The sequence below is a fragment of the Panthera uncia genome, chromosome A2 (assembly GCF_023721935.1).
Source record: "Panthera uncia isolate 11264 chromosome A2, Puncia_PCG_1.0, whole genome shotgun sequence".
Taxonomy (NCBI): Eukaryota; Metazoa; Chordata; class Mammalia; order Carnivora; family Felidae; genus Panthera; species Panthera uncia.
Genome location: NC_064816.1, coordinates 8,106,462 through 8,112,541, shown reverse-complemented (window position 1 = coordinate 8,112,541; position 6,080 = coordinate 8,106,462). Strand labels below are relative to the sequence as shown.

Here is a 6,080-nt window from a genome sequence, read left to right as displayed (position 1 = left end):
TGTCAGCACAGAGCCCGATGTGGGGCTCGAACTCAAAGAACCATGATATCATGACCTGAGCTGAAGTCTGCACTTAACTGAGCCACCCAGGCGCCCTTCTGACTCCCATTTTTTTTTCTTAACATTTATTTATTTTTGAGACAGAGAGAGACAGAGCATGAACAGGGGAGGGTCAGAGAGAGAGAGAGGGAGACACAGAATGTGAAACAGGCTCCAGGCTCCGAGCTGTCAGCACAGAGCCCGACACGGGGCTCGAACTCCCGGACAGTGAGATCGTGACCTGAGCCGAAGTCGGACCTCAACCGACTGAGCCACCCAGGCACCCGACTCCCATTTTTTAATGTTTGTTGGCTGACAGCTGTAAAAGCCGCCCTCCTCCTCCGTCCCCTTGTGCCCCACATCTGAACAAGGTGACAAGAAAACCTGGCAGATCACTGCTTTGTTGCTGGCATGAGGGCCAGTCCCAGGAAATCCCTGCCCTTGTGCACAAACCCTTACTCCAGACACCCACTGCACCTCAATAAAAAACCTAGGCCGGGGTCCTTTCCTTACTCTTTCAGGGCATTTCCCACCTGCCTGGGTGGCCTGCCCTACCTGGACACTTCCATTATCCAAAGAATTAACCTTTCCATATGTTCCTGGAAGGAATGTTGTCAGCCAGACCTAGGGTGGGGGCCCACCTGACTCTGCAGGTGAACCTCACAATTATAGAAGGGGTAACACGGTATATATATTGCAATATACTTTGATTAATTATTCTATTAATGAATACTCCAGATCTTTACATATCAATACATGCCACTCTGGTTTTTAAAAAGTATGATGATGAGTTTAACCAATTCTTTCTATTTTTTAGATTTTTTAATTTTTTAAATGTTTGTTTTTGAGAGAGAGAGAGAAAAAACAAGCAGGGAGGGACAGAGAGAGAGAGGGAGACACAGAATCTGAAGCAGGCTCTAGGTTCTAAACTGTCAGCTTAGACAGCTTAGACGCGGGGCTGGAACTCACCAGCATGGAGGTCATGACCTAAGCCCAAGTCAGCTGCTGTTTTAACCGACTGGGCCACCCAGGCACCCCAACCAATTCTTTCTACACAGCCAGTTGTTACCAATTTTTTTCTGCCACACCCGAGAATGAAAACTCACACTGCCCCGTTGCAGAAGAAACAAAGTTACAAATTGTTCTTTTTCGACCTTAATAACGCCTGAAAGTCTTTGATCATCCAACATACTGAGAAAACAGTGTGCAAAATGTTTTGTGGTAGGATTTGCTAGAAAGACCAACATGGAACCGGACTCATGCTTACGAATGGCGAGGTCACTTGCGTGTGCGCTTGTGAGGAAGGGTCACGGTTCCGCGAGCGGCCCGGCGGCCTCGCGCTTCCCAGCCATGGCCTTGGAGACAACAGGCGGCAGCCCCCCGCCCAAGCAAGGTCGGCTCAAAGGCGTGACCTCCGGCCCGCTGTCGCTCAGGCGGGAGGGGGCGGGGCCGTGCGAGCCGTCCAATCAGGGGAGCCGCCGGGGCCGTACGTGCGGGCGACGCGCCGTGGACGCCGTGGACGCCGTGGACGGCGAGGGCCGTGTGCGGTGGCTGCTGTGCGGCCGAGCCTCGCACCCGCTGGCGCCGTCCTTGAGGGCTTCGGGAGGTTCCGCCGCGTCCTGGGTCGCCGTGACCTGCGCTGGCCGCGGCAGCCGGATGGTGGGCGACCCGGCACCCCGGAAACCGAGCGATGGTGAGTGTGCGGGGCCGGGAGTCGGGAACCGGGGGCGGCGGGACCTGGGCTCGCGGCCGTGACCCCCGCCCGGAGTGTGCGGACCCGAGTCCGCTGCCGGCGCGGCACGCAGCGCGGGGCCGGGCGGCAGCCGGGGACCCGGGCGTCCTGTCCCGTTGCTGTGCGCGGCCGCGCCTCCCGTAGACTGGGCGATGACCACCGGAGGGTCATTGGGGGACGGTCACGCCTCGGTCTCCGGGGTCCGTGCGCGGGAGGAGCTGTGGTCTGTGGGGTCCCCAGTCCGTCTCTCCCGGGGGGGAGGGGGGGTACCCGTTTTCCCCTCACTTTTCCAGATGCCCGGGGAGTGGGGTCTCAAAGCCACGACCCTGTGCCCCCAGGCTAGCTCTTCGTAAGACTGGAAATAAATGCCTTAATTTCCAGATCCTTCCCTGCATTCCGAAACGCCATCTTTCCTCTCCAGTTCACAGCATCTTTATTAACTGTTTGTTCTCCGTGATGCATTTCAAATTACGCAGTATTTTATCGTTTAACCACAGAGCCGCGAATGGCTCTTTTTAAAGATTTGGGGGGGGGGGGTATATTTTACACGAGAAGAAAGCGAAGCATAACCACGGAGCTATGTTTTATGAAATCCTGCGCCTCCCCGCTCAGGATCTCTCCTGGGCACAGACATCCTGGGGGGAAGCCCTCCGAGTGGAAGTTCTCTAAAACTTTGCTGGGTGATCTGCCCGCACACCCCCTCCTTGCATTTGTCACTTTGAAAAGATTTTTTCACGTGAGACTTAGTTCGGGCTTGGAAGACACTCCAAAAGTATTTCCAAAAAGGTGAATTTCGGGAAAAAAAAAATTACTTTCCATTCGTTAAAATCTGTTCCCTTTTTCTACCAAGTGGCTATAGTAATATTCCGAGGTGTGTTCCTTCTTGCAGGTGATTTCAAGTGGCTTCTCAGGGCGTAGACTTGTAACATTTCCAAGTCTTCCAGTCCAGTTGCATACAAATCCGTTTCTTTTCTTGGGAGTAATCAAATCTTCATCTTCTGATAGTAGAAATCGTTGGTTTTCTTGTTGAACTGGTAAAATTCCTGAAATTTTTCTTTCCTTCTTAACGTACAAAACACTGGGTGGTTTCACCGGATTCAGGAATCACTGGATTTCTGTCATTTAAATTTGTCAGGGGGTGAGGCGGGTGGCTCAGGCGGTTGAGCCTCCAACTTTCCACTCAGGTCGTGATTCGCGATTGGCGGGTTCGAGCCCCGCGTCGGGCTCTGTGCTGACAGCTCAGTTTCTGGAGCCTGCCTTGGATTCTCTGTCTCCCTCTCTCTCTGGCCCTCTCCTGCTCCCGCTCTCTCTCTTTCTCTCAAAAGTAAATAAACGCTAAAAAAAATTTTTTTTTTTTTTTAATTATTCATGGTGGTCCAAAGCATGACTGGGGAGCAGAGGCCCACGGCCAATGACTCCAAGCTATGGCCAGCTCAAAGCTGACCAAGGGAGTCTCCTTAGGTCTAGATATTTTTTACATGTTCGGGTTTTGCATCCATGATACGGATGCCCTGAGAGTATAATATACGTATTGAGAAACTCTGTGAAGGTCCAGAGCTCTGGCTCCGGGACAAAATGTTGATGAACTTGGGAGTTTAAACTGAATCTGCTTGAGTTTGGAGGGGGGGTTCTGCTAAGCTTCCGGGAGAGGGGAGGGTGTGCAGGGCTCTCGGAGTTCACGTCCGTGGCCGCTCAGGTGTCCCTACCCTCCCTCCCTGGGGACTGACCCGCTGTGGGGCTGCTGTCTCAACGGGGCATGTGTGGACCCCGGCCTGGACGTGTTTAACCTTCTGAACGTGGGTTTTCCTGAGCTCTGGGTTAGCAGGCTGCTTACCTGAGCGGATGTGAGTGTTTGCGTTTCTTTCCTTAGCATTCTTCTCTCCGTTGACTATTTCAGCCCTTCCACTATGGCTTCCCTTCGCAGTCTGCAGTTTTATTTCTGTCTGAGTGGGCAAGATGTTTTTCTTTCTTGGGCTTTGAAAATGTAAGGTGATTGAGAAATACGTATGAGGCAAGAAAATCTTGACACCAGTTTTTAATTCATTTCAGGCAACAGACTCTCAAGTGGTAAGATGGGTACATTTGTGTCCTCAGGCACAGTTTTCATTTTTATTTTCTTTAAAGATTTTATTTTGAGGGCACCTGGGTGGCTCAGTTGAGCGTCCGACGCTTTGATTTTGGCTCAGGCCGTGATCCCAGGGTTGGGGGATCAAGCCCCGTGTAGGGCTCTGCACTGAGGTTTGGAGCCTGCTTGGGATTCTCGGTCTCTCCCTCTGCCTCTCCCCCCACTTTGTGCATTCTAAAATTAAAGCAAACAAACAAACAAAGATTTTATTTTTAAGTAATCTCTACACCCAACATGGGACTCGAATTTACAACCCTGAGATCAAGAGTCAGATGCTCTACTGACTGAACCAGCCAGGTGCCCCTTATTTTTCATTTTAATTTAATTTAATTTAACTTTATTTAAGTAGGCTGCATGCTCAGTGCAGAGCCCAAAGTGGACCCCGAACTCAAGACCTTGAGATCAAGAGTCGGGCGCTTAACCGACTGAGCCACCCAGGCACCCTCATGTTTCCATTTTTATTTTTAATTTATATTGAGAGAGCAAACGTGAGTGGGGGGGGGGTGGTAAGAGAGGGAGAGAGAGAATCCCAGGCGGGCTCCTCGCTGCCAGTGCAGAGCCCAAATGCGGGCCTGATCTCCCAAACCGTAAGATCATAATCTGAGCCAAAATCAAGAGTCAGACAGTTAACCCACTGAGCCGTCCAGGCGTTCCCCATTTTTCATTTTTAGATCAGTGTTTGCATGTGCATGTCCCCAGAGAACTTTGACATTTAAAAGTCTATTAAGGCAGATGAATTTCTATTTTAATGGATGTGAGAAAAACTACCTAATCTTACATAAATCTTTAATTTTTTTTTTTAACGTGTATTTGTTTTTGAGAAAGAGAGCGAGACAGAGTGCGAGCCAAGAAGGGGCAGAGAGAGGGGGAGACACAAAACCGGAAGCAGGCTCCAGGCTCCGAGCTTTCAGCACAGGGCCTGACGCGGGGCTCGAACTTATGAGCAGTGAGATCACGACCTAAGCTGAAGTCAGGTGCTTAACCGACTGAGCCATCCACGCGCCCCTCATCTTGTGTAAATCTTTTAAAAAGTTTTTAGTTTTCAGGGATTAAATGCAACCCCCTAATGCAGTGCATCATGCATAACTCATTCCTGACAGTATCCCCAGTGTGAAATATAGTGGAGGGACAAATTCTGATATCCCTTTCCCTTTTAGTTAGAGATATGAAATTTTCCACTTTTTATGAGTTGCGGTTTTATATCCATTAGTGGTTAAAGAGTTAAATCTTGGGGTGCCTGGGTGGCACAGTCCATTAAGCGTCGGACTCTTGATCTTGGCTCAGGTCCTGATCTCACGGTTTGTGAGTTTGAGCCCCACATCGGGCTCTGTACTGATGGTGTGGAGCCTGCTTGGGATCCTGTCTCTCCTTCTCTCTGCCCCTGCCCAGCTTGTGCACTCGCTCTTGCTCGCTCTCTCTCTCAAAATAAATAAACCTAAAAAAAAAAAAAAAGAAATCTTAAAATGATTTCCTATGTAGAAAAGTTTAAATTAATTTAAAATTAAAGTAACAAAAGTTAAAAACACTACTATGTAGTGAGATATAGTGTATAAAAGTTTATTTTATACTAATTGCATGCTAAGGATAAAAATTCATAAACTAGTAGACTTCAGAAAAAAATTAGGTTTATTTATTTTGAGAGAGAGGCAGAGAGAGAGGGAGAAAGCGTGAGTGGGGGAGGGGCTGAGAGAGAGGGAGAGAGAGAGAGACTCCCAAGTGGGCTCCGTGCTGTCAGCTCAGAGCCTGACATGGGGCTCGATCTCATGAACTGTGAGATCATGACCTGAGCCAAAACCAAGAGTGAGACTCTTAACCAACTGAGCTACCCAGGTGCCCCCAGGAAAAAAAAAAAAATTTTCAGATAAAATGATGAGAGTTCAGGGTTTAATTATACAATTAATTTAATTTAATTGTACAATTAAAGGTATGATGACCTGTGTCCATCATTTTCTGTATCATAGAGAATAGTCTTCCTTTTCTAAAAATATCCACCTATTTCTTTATTCAGCTTTCCCTCCAACACACCAATCTTTCACAAATACCTTTTTTTTTTTTTAAATGTTTTGTTATTTTTGAGAGAGCGAGCGAGAGAGACCGAATCCGAAGCAGCTCCAGGCTCCGAGCTGTCAGCACAGAGCCTGACGCGGGGCTCGAACTCACGGACTGTGAGATCATGACCTGAGC

At 49.1% G+C, this 6,080-nt stretch overlaps 1 protein-coding gene across 2 annotated transcripts in view; it reads left to right on the top strand.

Moving 5' to 3' along the window:
• The first annotated feature begins 1,183 nt into the window (after nt 1-1,183).
• Nucleotides 1,184-6,080, top strand: part of LOC125929017 (zinc finger protein 709-like) — a 13,330-nt gene continuing 8,433 nt past the window's right edge. For both annotated transcript variants that reach the window (XR_007459788.1, XM_049639890.1), the window contains exon 1: nt 1,184-1,732. The gene's annotated coding sequence lies outside the window, so the exon portion shown is untranslated. The remainder of the gene's footprint in view (nt 1,733-6,080) is intronic.